Consider the following 16025-nt stretch of genomic DNA (forward strand, 5'->3'; position numbering starts at 1 on the left):
ATGGGAAGATGGATGGAGTTAAACACAGGAAACTCCTAGACGTTTAGAAACTTTTAGATGCTGCAAAAGAATTTAGAATAGAGGTTTACTTTTCAGCAGGAAAACAGCCCTAAACATACTACTGGAGCTATAATGAAATGGTATAAATCTAAGTGCAGAATGGCCCAATGTCCAGTTGTAAATCAAAAACTTGAAATCAGCTGTTTGGTTGCACCATTCTGAATGTCTCTTTTGATTTGCACAGAAACATGTCCGAAGCTGGTAGAGACAATAACCCCAAAGACTTGGATCTGAAATGACACCAAATGGTGGTTTTACAAAGTATTGACTCATGTGAGCCAAATAAATAGCCACACCTTAAAGAATTGTATTTGTAAAACCTCTTGAAAACTATGCATCCATTTCCCTCCTCTTTACAAGATTGTTTGGGGTTGCAATGTGACAAAAGTTGAAAAAGTTCAATGGCCATTCAAACTTTTGCAAAGCACAAAACACTACATTTATTGGAATTAGTTATTTTTAGTTTTGTGTCATGAAAATGAATATAGTATTGCACAGTTTCTGAACTAGCTAGCAGTCACATCTGTATCTGAGACTTTGGCCCAGTCTGTCCCCCTTTGCTACAACTTGATCCATACTGATATTTCCAATAATGAGATCAAGTAGATATAATATTTTACTCACCACTACAGATGGATCCGAGCCTGACTTTTATGCAGGGAGGCTTCTCCAGCAACAGTCACTCAGCTGTCTTATTTTATCACAGCCTAATCCTAAATAATATATTCCATATTACATGACTGTGCATTTTATTTGCCGGTGGCCATGCTTGGCAGCAACCAGCAGAAAGCGAGGGCCAATAGGTTGAAGGCTCCCAGGACCTTCTGCATGTTTCATGAACATTTCACCTGTGACACCTGCTGATATTATGCTATATAAATACAAACATATGTCAAGGAAATGACTCTTGACGATGGAGCAACAGTGGTAGTATGCAGATGCATGGCAGAGAGGCTGTCAGAGGTGTCTCAGGCTGTGGTGGGCTTGGACGACGTCTGTCTATGTTGCTGAAGTGTAATGGAAGCTTCACCCTCGAGGAATAGCTGCTGGATGCTTAGGTCACAATGCCCTTTAGCACATGGCACACACACACAGACACACACACTCACACACACATATCGCAGATATGACAGGAACATGCAAAAAGCATACGGACACCATGGCAACTGAATCTGTGTGTGTGCATGCATGCGAGCGTCTGCAGCTGCCGTGTATGTGCGCTTATCGATCCAACGTGACGTCTAAACTGTATTATTGACCTAAATGTTGTTTCTAACATCTAATCTGTTCTAGCTCAGATGTAATTTTGTAAAGAATTTAGAAACACTTGTTAGTTTCACTTCAGAAATTGTTGGCTGATGGGAATTTATTGCACCGATTCAGATGGATTGCTTTCATAAAACCTGATGTTGCATTGAGAGAGCCAAATATAGCAAGTGTTCCTGTAACTGTATGATTCCCCAACACACACACACACACACCCACACCTACCTGCCTACACAAACACACACACAAATAAACATACGACAAGCACTCTCACATATGCAGACGTGGACACACACTTTTATTGATCTACAGCTTAGCTCATGCCAGCAGGTAGTCCAACTCACCGGTTATTCTGAGGAATTGCTTTCAGTAGTTTCATCCACACACATGCTATGTGATTGTTTCCAGTGGCTAAATCTACACAATTTGTACACGGCCAACTCTTAAGACACCATCACCTCCTCTTCACAGATCAAGAGCCAAATTTGTCGATACCAAACACACACACACACACACACATTTACTTTCAAAAGCATGCCGCCTTTCAACTCAAGCATGTTTAAAGCTGTGAGTATCAAGTTAAATTCTGTTGCATAGTTAGTTCTTTGTCCTGTTCTGCCATCCCTCCATTTCCATCGCTTCCTCCTCTAAATATTGCTATGCATGCTTTTCTGTCATAGTCATGCTTTTTGATTTCTCTTTATAGCCGCTAACACAGTATGGGGTGTAAAGAATAAGGGATTAAGGCATCTCGATTGAGTATGTTTGAACGACTTTGGTGTGCTTGTGTGCATGTCTGCTTTGTTTAGTTGCCTTGCCTGTACCACTGTGTTGCCCCTTTGAATCTAATATGAAAACAAGGAAAAGGGGCACAAAGTTCAGTTTGTTAAACTAACTTTTGGCACAATGGAGTGTTTCTCATTAAAGTCAATCAGGCCGTAGACAACAAAAGAACCTTTCACTGACGAGTATGAAGTGAAAATAAAAACCAGGGAAACATTTAGCTGGCACCCACTCTCTCTGTAATATGTTATGTGCGCGGCCTCCACATCCTCTCCCAAAATCGGCCTCTGCTGTTTGAAACTGATCGAATTAAGATGTTCGAGGGTTTTCTTGGTGCCCCTCTCACTTTTCTGAAAGGTCATAAGTCCATTATAAATGTGGGACATAACTGTGCTAAGGAAAACAGATGCTGAGAGATGATATGAACATTTATGCTGTAAACTGCAACTTTCTCCTTACCAAGAAGAATGTTGCTTTTTTTACAACATAATCCGTACCTTTAACTAGGGCTTGTAAAGCAGGCCTGTTAGAGACTTTATTTAGGTTTACCTCTGTCTGACCTCCTCATACTCTGCGTTGACTTTCCCTGCGTGAGAACAGCTGTGAGGTTTGCATGAGAACCAGGTGGCTGTGCATATTGTAAGCATAAACTGTCCCAGTGGGGCAGACCGTAAAATAGACATTTAATGAATTTATTGAGATGTACAGAATGTGTATTTTCTCAATATGTTTATGCGCAAAACTAAGTTCCAGTTGACGCTCTATTTTTACTTTACAGGTTTTAAATTGTTCAAACTGTGTGCATTGTGTGATATGGGATCTACGTCTGGTCAACTTTTTATTGTCATAGTAGTTTTTTTTTAAATATAAATATGGCTGAATTGAATGTTTACATGAACGTGAATAGGAATGCGACTCACGGGATACATTTGCCTTCAAAACCGGCTATGCATTCATTCAGTGCCAGCCTTGCAAAATTTTGCACACACAGTTCTATAAATTATGAGCAAAAAAAAAAAAAAAGATTGGATGGAGAATATCTATAAACATCCAGCTGAAAAGGTGAAGTTCGCCAGTCTTTTGCTGTCCCATTATCTTCCTGTTTTCTTTAAGTAGTTTCAGGGATGGTGACATCCACTGTTTCCAATATACATCTCATTTTACATTTAGGCCAGAAAGTTTGTTTTGCTCTCATTTGATCAAAGGGTGTCCCTTTACATGTTTGCTGTGTGATCAATATCGACCTGTGGCACTAATAGTTGTCTTGTCAAAACAGTTTTCCACCTGAGCTGCAGATCTCTGTAGCTTCCCCAGAGTTGCTGTGGGCCTACCAGTGTAGGCAGATAATCATTCCTTAGTAAGTTTACAGTTGTGCAATGCTGTTGTTGTTTTTGTTCTCATTTTGTTTTAAATAGATATTTGAAATAGAACTGTGCTCCCAGAAATGTTCAAATGTTCTTGAACTTTTTTTTTTTTTTAACATAACACCTTTGAGTCTTTTACGGAGCAGCTGTTTTTAACCTGAAATCCATTTCCATATATGTAGAAATTATTTTTAATTGGGAGTTGGATACTTGTAGAAACGTGCAAAAAGCTGGGCAGCAATCATGAGAATGTTTTAATTGCTGTAATAACAACAAAGATTTTTACACTGATCATGAAGAAGAGTAGGTATTATTTTTGACATGCCATTATTTAATAATATGTTTTAATAAGGTAGATAGTACCTTATTAAAATAAGGTACTAGATAGCATTTTGTGTTTTCATTGTCTGAAAATCTGAGATATTTGTGAAAATTAATTAAAGCCATAAGACAATAAAAACATGACAACATTTTCAAACCTTTACAAATAGGGGAAATGTATGTCTTTTTTTCCCTTTTTCTTACATTTTTTGTCCTTACCTGGACACAAGCTTGTGTGACTATTGCAAATTAGACTTATTAGGCCTTTGGCTGTCACACCTAGTAGTTTTAGCAGTCCATCAAGAGTTCCTACACATGCAGAAAAACTGGACATTATGTGGAGATGTGAAAAAACGTTTCTGTCAGAGAATCATCTAGAACACTAACACACTAGTCTGTTTAATACCTATCACTCACCCACACTGTTTAGTTTGATTGCCTTCATACTGTAGTGTATATGTATGTGGCTATTTTTGTCTAATTAGGTTGATAAAAAGAATAAAATTTGGGGTCTTCGAATTCCAGTCTGATCTTCCTTGTTTGCTAAAATGGTCTTACTTTTATCAAGACAAAATCAAAAACAACAAATAAAAAACATGCTTGGGCATAAAAACGGCAACACGAGTTCCTATTATTCTAATAATCAGTACACTGACTAACCAACAATGAAACAGGTGTATGTGCATATCTGTGTAGGAGGATGGAGGTGGCAGTGTGAGCATGCTCTATCTGCTATTTTCTTGACTGGTAATCAGGCAAACACGCTGCAAGTCTCCTGCTATGTTTTGCCCCCCAGTGTGTCTCCAGTCTCTGCGCCTGTGAGTAACTCTGTATTTTTCTATGCAGACATGCATGTATTATTATAGTGTCCAGATTTGACAGCGTATAGTGCATGTTTTTGTCACTGTATTTGCTTGCAACTTTGTCTTTGCCTGAGTCCACTGTATGCCCATGCTTTCTGTATCTTAGAATCTATATCTCTGTGACTTCCCTGTGCTCAGAAGTATTTTGGCGACTGAGGTTCACAAGTTGAGTGCGCACGTGTGCACGTGTGGGTGTGTTTGCCGACTCACAGATGTGGGTGTTTTCCGGATGAAGGTACAACTTCTAGGACATTTAATCTATGGGAGAATTTTCACACTAGCTACAGCTTGTTATCAAATGTTGCTAGAGTAAAATACATCTTTCATTGTAGGATATTTAGGACAAATTTAGTAAGACCTCTGAGTTTCTCACTGCCCTCTAGCTAGCCTATAGTGTGTCTGTGTGAGAGCAGGCTGAAGAAAGAGGAAGATATTACTAAGTTTTGTTTCCGTTTTGATGCTTTTCAACGCTTTCATGATTTAAGGTTGGATGACAAAGTTTAAGAGCAAACTCTACTTTTAATATATTGGAAATACACTGATTCCAAAGCTTTAGGAAGGACTGGCCTCATATATCTGCAGTCATATGTGTTCACTTAGTAAGCCACAGCTGCTAGTGCCATTAGAATGATTTCCTGTGTGCGTATGTTTTTTTATCTGTCCCTTTAACACATACATGCATCTAAAGGCTCCGTCCAAATTGAGTTTAGCAGGACACATATTTTACAGCCGTCTGAGTCACTCTGATGTTCAGGGGCTTCATTGTAAAATGTGATCCAGGTTGTCTTGTAACACAACCTAAAAAAAAAATGTTATATATTCTCTTCCTTCAACCTTTTTTTTAATGGCAAAGGACGTCATAGTAGCTTTAAAGTCTGAACAAAGAAAAGAGGTCAATAGCTTATCTAGGTATTAATATTAAAAGCTTTTAGTGTTTAAGCTGGCAGGGAAAAAAAACAAAGGACACATTTGTTTAATAGAATAATCCTTCTTTGTGTTTAAGACAACTCCAAAGCTTTCATATTTGAGCCTTAATGTTTCGACAAGCTGTTTGATCAGATGTTTTTTGAGGAGATTGCAAATGGCAGGCCGTCTCAGAAATACGTTTCCTTGTTTTACCTGACCCACTTTTCTTTTACTGTGTATTCATGTGAGCATGTGTGTGTGTGAACATGTGTGTGTGTGTTGCTTGGTCCCTCTTTGCTCAGAAAGTTGTAAATATAATCTCAGACACATGTTACTCTGGCTGATTTTTTTTTTTTTCGTACTCATGTCAGCTGTGATTAGCATAACTTCTGCCAAGACAGAAGAGTGCTCTTTGGGGTTTATATATATATATATATATATATATATATATATATATATATATATATATAAACTATTGGGTAAACCTTAACTCAGCTGCCATTTTGAATAATTCCACAATGATTTGTTTATGTAGTGATTTATCTTGAATGTAGCTTGAAAGCACACTGCAGTGGGCAAAGATGTAAAATCTGACTGACAAGCTCCGAAACAAAATCTTTCTCCCAGACTATCTCCTGAAAAGGTGTTCCCAGCAACATATTATTACACGCCAACGTCTGAGAGCACATTTTAACACTCCCTGGCCTCAAACTTTTAATGTCACCCTGTCTGTGTCTCAGAATGCAGCCATGTAAAATGCAGCTGTGACCATTGTACTCTTCGCCGAAACTGTTTCATTTACATTCATTTTGTGCATGGGAACGGAGGTTTCCTATTCTATCATGAGACGGACCCTGTGCAAAACGAATTTCTCGCCTTCCCTGGAGAGCAAATGGAATAGGGATTCGGAACACACCCATCAGACAATGGAAGAGGTGGGGGTCTCAATTTTTTCTGATATTCTCTACACCTCCCTGACCCTGCTTTCCCGCAACTTGCCCCGCAGGGTGGGGGGGTGGGGGGGGTAGTGTACTGGCAACAGAGGGTGGAGAGGTGCAGAGGGTGTAGGGGCTGTAGACATACAAAAATGTCTGACAAAAGTAGTTAAAAGAAACAGAAGCAACAGGATGGTGACTAACCAAATACTCGGCGACAGTTCGAGAGAGGAAGACGGATGCAGTGAGGAACGGAATGAGGGGGAGAGAAGATGAGAATATATATGCGGTGCCCAGTGTTGTGAGACAAGGCAGGTTGCTGTCACTTTAAAAATGACTGTAATAAAAGTGACCGTCGGAAGATGGATCTGGTGATTTTGGCTTGCTAATCAGTCATCTGTGAAGAGGACCACAGCCCAGATTCAACGGACGCTTGACACTCTCTGATTGATGCCTGTACCCGATTAAAAAAAAAAAAAAAAAATGAAAGAAAGGTCTATTAACTGTACACCTATTAAATGGGGTGAAAAGCCAAAAAAAAAAATAATAATACATCCTTTCTGCCATTATGTGCTGCAGATCTACATACATTCTGTGCTTTTGTCTTATCTGTTCAGTTTTTTCAAGATATTCTGTTCCTCAGACTTATTACTGCCATATAGTGGGTGGAGATGTTAATCAGCAGGGCCTACTTTTGCATCCTGGACATCACTACTGTACTGAGTGCAGCCCTCAGATCAGATCAATAAAAGGCCTCGGCACGCTAATCAACTGTGGAACCTGCTGTTCTCGTTAAATATGCAAATGGGAACCACCAAATGCAGGATGTCTCAGCCGGTATGACCACGAACCTTTCTTATTTTTGCCAAATGACATGCAAAAAAATAAAAAATAATGGACCCACAGTTGAATCTCATATTTCCTCATCTCTCCACCACTAGACACAAACACACACACATACACACAGAAAGATTGCCTGCAATAATAATAACCCCACAGACGACAGCTTCAGCCCCCTCCTTCCAATACCCACCTTACCCCCCTCCTCCCATCACCACCACCATATACAATCAAACAAAGCCTCACTCTTACCTTGCGCATGACCAATCCTTCCATCTCTCCCCCCTTTTTTTTACCTCCACCATTATCACTATGCATGCTCTTCCCTCTCTGTAAACCAAACCACACCTAGCAGTAGCAACACCTTGCACTACCCCGACTGTCCCACAGCCTACAGCATGGCACTCACCCCCACCAAATGCAGCCCTGGTCTGCCGTTTTTCCCATCTATCCCTTTTTCTCTGCCCCAGTCTCTTTCCCCCCCAGTCTCTCTTTCTCTCTCTCTCTCTCTCTCACTCTTCCCTTTCCCTCCTTTCCTCTCCCTCTGTCTTTTCCCTCTCCCCTCGCTCCTGGCTGGTGCTGGTGAAATATCAGGGCAAACGGATTTCAGCTTTTTTCTCTGGCTCAGAGGGGTTGTTCTGTGCGATTTGGCCCTGGGGTGCATTTCAGCGCTTCTGATGTGAGAGACACAGAGAGAGAAGGTATTGGAGGGGAAGAAACAGGAAGTGCGGGTGCATGTTGTGTGTGTGGGTGTGTGTGTGTTTGTGCACAAAATGGAGAGAAAAAGAAAGGGATATAGAGAGAGGAAGGCTTTATCCTTTCCTACTGAGAGGGCAGTCGGCAGTGTTAAAATGACAAGCCTTCGACCGGTGTTGAACCGGCAACCAAAGGTTTGCCTGCTGTTCGTAGTTTGTAGAGGCCTTGAGGTGATCTCCATACGTAATCAGGACAATCCACCTCTATTACAGGTGTGCCGCCATCTTGGAATCTCTGAACCAGAGATCCCCTGTGCTAGTTTTGAAATAGAAATTATGCATAAACCTTAAATGCAGGTATTAAGGCACATTTTTCCCACCCAAGCTGTTACATGTCACCTATGCAAATATATGCATTATTTATAATATACATGTAAATTTTAGAAATGACTATAGCCTTTATTGCTCTTGAAAAAAAAGTACAAATGACACAACATACTTATGGGAATATTTTTTGGTTTCTTCTAATTATTTTCTTATATTTGTTTAGTTTGGATATGAGTTTTTAGGCCAGACGTGCTATTTGAAAAGAGATTTATTTGATCAGAATTTCCACAACAAATTTTGTGTTACCATCATCACACATCCATGCACATGAACAGTTAACACGATGTTGTGGGTGTGTGTGTCTGTTTATGTTTTATAATCTCACATCTCACTGTAAGGCGTCCTAAAAGGATTTGTCATTCTCAGCTCAGCCTGATTGTGAATTAAATATATTTTTAGGCACCTTTTATTCATCCCTTTGTGAACTCAGTCACAATTGAGGTCAAGCCACACATAAACACACACAGATAAACAAATGCACACAAACTCTCTCAGAAAAGGACACAAAGCTTTCAGAACAAATCACTGTTGAACTACCCAGTGTAGAACGTTTCTGACATTTTGTTTGGGAGAAGTAGCATTTAATTGAAGGGAGGAGCGATATGGATGGCAGTTATGCAACCGAGGGAAAATGTCTACATTTCAACCCAAATTGAAAACATAACAGAGTTTGTGTTTGTGTGTGTGTGTGTGTGTGTGTGTGTGTGTGTGTGTGTGTGTGTGTGTGTGTGTGTGTGTGTGTGTGTGTGTGTGTGTGTGTGTGTGCGCGCGCGCGTGTGTGTGTGTGTGTGCGCGCGCGCGTGTGTGTGTGTGCACAATTTCAATGTAATGCCATTTGTTTATATTTTATTTAGTTGAAGTTTAGGTTCAAAGGTTGAAACTGTCCAAAAGTGGAAATTTCAGGTAACTATTTGTATAATGTCTTAGAAAATTTGTGGAATGATGCGAATGTGCTCTTTCAATTTTTTTATGTACATTTAAATTTTTAATGGTGTAATTTCTAATTTGTTAAACAATAGCCACATATTTTTAATGTTTTGAATTATAAAAAATAAAAAAATACTCATCTAGAAAGTGATTTTTTAAAGTAAATTGCTATGCTGTTGCTGTTTTTGATTATAAATTGTACTAGAGAACTGGTTCTATATTGCCATCTAAACAAGTAAGGTCAGAGGTCTGAATCACCAGATTACAAGATAGCCTGGAGTCTTTTGCTCACAGGCACTTGGGTGTTCCCAGAAATGTGCTGCTTGAACTCGCGTCACCCAGTTTAATGATGTTACTGGGAGAGGAGACTGAAGAGCCCTCATAAGGACCCTTCTAATGCAACAATGGAGTCAACGAGCATTTTTCAGGGTCACTGTAAACCACAAAGGAACAGCAACAAAAAAAAAAAACAAAAAAAAACTAAAGATGCCTCCCTTCTATCTTTTGATAGATTCTAATTCTATGTTTTTATTTTGCATTTCCCTCGAAGCGTTGCGAATTTGTTTCCCCCTAAATCGCTCGCATTTATGCATTGGTCATTGCGCCTCACGATGTCTTGGCTGGCTTGCTGGATGATGATGGCGTCCAGGCAGGGGACTATACAAGCTCACAGCTGACTGCAGTGTTTGGTGGAAAATATCTGCTTGGTTACGTGCCCGCAAGACAAAATAAAAAGTGGTGTAAAAACTAATTTAGTCAGTAATTTAGTAAATATGCATGCATAATATCAAGCAATTTTTTGCCAAGTGTTTAAACCTATAAATATAATATATTATTATATTTGGTTGCGTCAGTGTAATTTTTCCCTAATTCTTAATTTTTAGAAATTATTATTAAAACACTTCTTTTACAAAAAGCACTAACATTTTCCACATATCAACTGTATCATACAAGTTCTTGACCAAAAAAAAAAAAAAAAACACAGCATGAGGGGAGCTTCTGGCGTTTTACCCGAGGTGTCGAGATGTCAATCTGTTGCCATGGAGCTGACTTCTCGGTGCTGACCAGGTTATTTTCCGTGTTGGGACGGTCGGCTATGTTGTCAGATGAAAGCCAAGGCAAGGGAGGGAGGTGTGGTGCTGGTGTTGGAGGTGGGGGAGTGGAGTGGTGTGTCCGGATCGGTGGATGACGGGCTGGAAAGGTGGAGGGGTGACCGTTCCCAGGAGAGGGGAAGCGGAGGCGGGTAGGGCGGCTACTGGAGATCTAAAAAGGACCTCTCGGACCACTAAATTGACACGTTCAAGCCGCTACGTTGACATGAAGAGAGAACTTTAATAAGCCATGTGAAGATACAGTACAGAGCTTTCACTTTCACTAGGCCATTAACTGCAGGCCTTTAGAACTTAACTTTGATTTCAAAATAACTATTTTAATAATAATAACAATAATAATTATTATTATTAATATGTTTTATGGAGTATCTATTTCTATGGAATTGTTTAATTTATTATTTCTTTCGATTTTTTTATTGTATTTTTTTGTCAGAGAAGCTATAATGTATTGTGTCCAACTCGGCTTCAAAATATAAATCCACGGGGATCTGATTAACAATTAAGAACATTTGCTATTAAAGGGGCCCTTAACCAGATCTGTGTCGGGACATTGTGACATGGCCGTTTCAGGGGACTTTTTTTTCATTCCTTTGTCCATATATGGAAGGCATTCACTGGACGCGTGTCTATTAAATAGAGTTCAACAATGAAAAAGATCGGAGGACCAAAGGGGCAAGTGGGAGGAGGGCAGCAGGGCGAGGTGAGACTGAATGGAAAGTGTGTGCTGTATTAGAAGCGTGTGTGTGTGTGTGCTCAGTTAGTGTAGATTTCCTCTCGTGTGAGCTAACCGAAATGTTGGGCGACCAACTCTGCCATGCCATCCTTCTCCTTGTCTGTTGTTTCTCCTTCTGCCTGCTTCTCCTTCCACACTTGCTCTTCCTCAGAGGCAGTGGTTGTAGTAGTAGCTGTATCACGGTCAACGTTGCCCCGCCTGCGTCTCTGGAAAGAGTTTACAGTCAGGAGGGCACGGTTTGCTCTTATCAAATAAACACAGTGGCACCAGCAGACCCACCTCCCCGCACTTTCACCCCTCTTCCTCTGTCTCCTAATCTCAAGAGCCCTTCAGCCCCCCACCCCTCCCATCCCCACACACCCATCTCCTCCTCCCTATGACTGCATGCACCCCACCTCTTCTCCTGCTAGAGCCCCAGCAGCTGTGGTCCCATGTAAATTTTACATGATTGCCACCTCCTTCTTTTACCCCTCTGCCTGTCCTGATGCCCCCCCTTCACGGCCACCCCCATATCATGTTGCATATTAATGCACAGTTTATGCAACAGCTCATCTGACGGTGCGCACCGGCTGTCATGTCCGTGCCTTTGGCTGGGGAATTTGCATATGTGATTACAGCGCCTGAAGTGGTTGATTGTACCTTGCGCAAGTTATTTGATGTTGAAATGTGATATTCGGTGCGCAGGCGGAAGATGGGTATAGGTGGAGGAGTGAGCAGTGGGCGGGTGAGGTGGGGGTCCCCTTGACCCTTGAAATGCGAATTAATACCGTGTGGCCCCGTTTGATTAGGGCATTTTTCTAATTGTTGTCATCGGGAATTGCGCTATCGCGGTGCATCTGGAAGCACTTTGACATCCAGGTCTTATAAGGGGGTTCAAGAACTTCTTAAAAAGCAATGCATGGGGGGAGGCGAGGTGAGGTATTGTTTAATTTCATCGTGTTTTCATTAATGCAGAATTATTCCAATTAGTGAACATATGTCTGAACACGGCTTTCACTTGTAACACCTGCAGCTTCACAAAGCAGTTCTGAATCAATAACAACAAAAACCCCATATTGGGGATCCCGAGATCAAAATCCAATTAAATCAGACCCCATTTCTCTAGAATGGGTTCATTTTGCAGGACATTGAAGTGAAAATGTTGGAGGGGTCCTGCTCTTGGACAGATGTAAAGGTCCACTTTGAGAATATTTGTTTTTAAGCTTTCCCTGTTCCCCTCCTCTCGCTCTCCGTCTCCCTCTCTCTCTTTAAAAGGGAGCGGAAGAGTGGGCTGATACCAGTCTCATGTTGCGTATGGATTTTCGTTTATATAATCGATCGAAATGACCCAATACATTGATTTTGGGTTCAGTGTTTTACAAACAAGCGTTTATGGGTCTCGATTTTACGTTAGGGATGATTCCAGTGTGACACCGACAAGCAAGAGAGATAGTGTGTGTGTGTGTGTGTGTGTGTGGTTGGGGGGGGGGGGGTGATTACTAAATAAATGACCTAAATAAAACAAATAAATATCTATTGTTTCGTTTATAAAGAGAATCTAAAATGTGACTCGGGAGGGAGTGAAAAAGAAGAAAGGAAGGGGAAACAGAGAAAAAAGACAATATTGTGCTGCCTTTCTCCTTAATCAAATAAAGTGGTGTAAAAAACACACACGCACGCACACAGACGCGGACACACACATACACACAAAAGCATTTCCTTCCCTCTGAATTTCTCCTTGAATTATATGCCATCACTAGTGTGTGTGATTGCGGAATATTAAATTAAAGTGGGATAAGTCCGCACCGAGGCGGGCTGCGTCCAATCCGCAACTCATTTCCCCTGTTGTAGCACCGCATCACTGCGCTCCTCTCTTTTCAATGACATTGTGCCAAATCTGGGCATTTTGAAAACACTTTCCATATGCTATTATCGGATCGCTACTGAGCAAGAGAAAGACAGGAAAAAGAAGGAAAACGGAATGCTTTATACCAAAGGTACCAAAGAGTCTACATTTTTTATATTGCTTCTTCTGTTTTTTTCTCACTTTATGCTTTTTGGGGGAATTTAAAAAAACAGGTAAGGAGAGGTACATTTTGGAAGCTTTTTTTTATGACGGTTTCTTGTTTGCGCACAGCTGCTGGACGACTTTACGACTCAGTGTGAAAATATGGAGACACTTTATGTTAGGGCTTCATTTGTTTTCATGGTTTTTTCTCACTTTTTCGTGTTTTGTTGCTGCAAAGTCAAAGGTTGAAAGTCACTTATCTGTGGAGTGTCCCGTCTGTGGAAATGAAGTCTACAATCGATAGAAGTTTTTTTTATTATTATTAATTTAAAGGAAATTGTTCTGTAATTGCATGTCTATAAAATTATACACTTTGTCTTTGCATGAAGGATAATTTTGCCGGTTTCTTTTTTAATTTGGCATAAAGTACAGTTTTGAGAAAAATGTCATTTTGTTCTTTTTGGGTGGATCTAGATTGTGCATCGTGCGTTAAAAAAGTTGCACTTAACTTCTTATCTGCTTTATGGGCCTTTATAATTTGACGCTTGTTTTTGCATGTGTTCTTGCTGGGTGAACAGAGTGGCAGGTTGCGGGTCAGATCTGGGGACTTTAGAGTGTTTTTGTGTGTGTTCCTGTGATGCAGAGGGGTCAGCTCTGCAACCCCATGAGGGCGCCGACGCACAGGAGAAAAACAAAGGTGGAAGTCTGACAGAGGAAAACAAAAAAAAAACAAAAAATCAAGATGTCTAAGTGTTTGTAGGGGTCAGATTACATAAAAATGACAAAATAATTGTTTACATTTTTTTAAATCAACCTCAGCCTCAGTTGAGTTTCGTAGCTTGATCTCAGAGAACATATTGATGGATCGACAATAGTTCCATCCCTTGGCATCGCACAGTGTGTCAAACCAATATGGTAATGTCTCCAGACGATTCAAAGGTATTGATCTCCTGGTGTGACAGAAGAGAGGTGTTCAGTGCTACGTTTTAAAAATCTATATAAAAACACAGGCGAAGAACACATTTCCTTTTAGTTTTTTCAGTAATTACATTTTTTCATCGAATACTTTAATATTAATTCCTGTTCATTTAAAAGGACATTTCTTAGACTATTTTTTTTCTTCATGGCACATTCGCGCGCACACGTGTACTCTCTGCCTCTCTCTCTCTCTTTCTCTCTCCTTTACATACAAACACACACACTCTCACACAGATGCGGGACTTTACTGATAAAATGTATAATTAATTGAGGATCGCGCTGATATGAAAATGGGGCAAAATATTCGTTAACGCGTCCTATTATCAAGCTGCGTCCGGAGAAAGAGCATCGTCTGCCGGGAGAGAGGGTGGGCGGACACCAGGGGGGATTTACAAAAAAAACGCTAGAGGTTAAGATAAGCGCTAGCCTATATCAGCCGTCTAAATCCGCTTTGCATTTTCACGTTTTCTCGGATAAGTCAAGAAAAATAACAAACGCATCTCTGTTGAAAATGTAAACTATGCGCACCAAGTTAATCACTAGAAAGTAGGGAATAAGCTCATCCTCTCATATAAATGTAGAAAAACTGAAAGAAAATCACACCGGTGTAGGTAAAGTCCTCCATTTAGGTGTTATAAAGTCGCAAATGATAAATAGGTCCTTTCCTGCAGCTTTGGGAAGGCGCACGCGAGGTCCCTGCGGACTCTATGCGCGTTTCGCTGCAGCATCGGGGTCGACTCGCCTCTCCAAGCCGTGTGTGAGCGACGCTTCCCAGGGATGACGGACTAGAAAACCCCCCTGGAGGACAGAGAAGCAGCTGCAGCTGCAGCAGCCACGGCAGCAACCACGGGAGCAGCAAGCTCCTTGGATCCGGGTGGAAAGTGACGCCTCCGTTCATCACCTCGACCCACCCACCCCTCTTTGTCAGAGACCTCTCTAAACCCAGAATAAACAGCCTCGGGTCGGGTCGGGCTCGGATCTCTTGGCTTCTTAAGGATCCAGTTGGTGTAAGTGCAGTGCAGTCAATGTGGCTGCAAAGCAGACCCTAGTACTTCACTTGCCAGCAGCAGCCTTATCATCACATCCCAAGTTCCAGCTCATGCAGTTCAATTCACCCCCAGCTTCGATTTTTTTTTTTTTTTTTCCATGAAGGCGAACAAGATCTCTTGATTTTCTCTCTCGTTTGAGAATGTGGAAAGTCTTCCTCTACAGCCCTAAAAGCCTCTATTAAGGGACCCGATGGGGGAAACATAAACGGTTTGCATTGAAAAAGAAAATACGGAGAAATAAGCGGGTCACTTTGTGAGAACAGTAAAAGTAAACCTTGCTTTAAACATGGAGGAGGATTTTTTTTTTTGGTGACCCTGCATTGGATCTTTTTTTTTTTTTTTTTTCAGTTTGATTCTATTGAACCCACACAGGGCCTAAGCGATCCCGAAAGGGCAAAGGATGGCTTCCAGACATGTGGATTATTGTGAAGCTCTGTGGCTTTGATTTTTAAGATTTAATATTCGTAAATGTAGAATTTACCTAATATCGTCAGTTTTACAAGACAAGAAGTACATTCTTGTCTTGATAAACGCGTTTTGTATTCAGGAATGTGTTGATGCGCGGTACAGGCCTGTTTCGACGTTTGATTCTCCTTTCTTCTTGCCTTCACACATTATCACTTTAATTTCAAGAAAACTGTCGTCCAATTTATGAGAATGCTCAACATTCAATCAAACAGGAACATCAATAAGACGTTGTTTTTTTTAAACATTCACATAATCTGCAAAGACTCAAATCTCATCCTGCGCGCAATTCACCTGTGCTGTCATAATTAATAAAATCAAGCTGATATGATGTACAACAAACAGCATGCGCAG

The 16025-nt window shown here is 40.8% G+C and overlaps 1 long non-coding RNA gene across 1 annotated transcript in view; it reads right to left on the minus strand.

Moving 5' to 3' along the window:
- The window catches only part of LOC124858264, a 36969-nt gene extending 29091 nt beyond the window's left edge, over positions 1–7878 (minus strand). Inside the window, exon 1 of the long non-coding RNA XR_007035786.1 lies at positions 7591–7878. This is a non-coding gene — a long non-coding RNA (uncharacterized LOC124858264). The remainder of the gene's footprint in view (positions 1–7590) is intronic.
- Positions 7879–16025: the final 8147 nt, after the last annotated feature.

The sequence above is a fragment of the Girardinichthys multiradiatus genome, chromosome 21 (genome assembly GCF_021462225.1).
Source record: "Girardinichthys multiradiatus isolate DD_20200921_A chromosome 21, DD_fGirMul_XY1, whole genome shotgun sequence".
In the NCBI taxonomy this organism is placed as follows: domain Eukaryota; kingdom Metazoa; phylum Chordata; class Actinopteri; order Cyprinodontiformes; family Goodeidae; genus Girardinichthys; species Girardinichthys multiradiatus.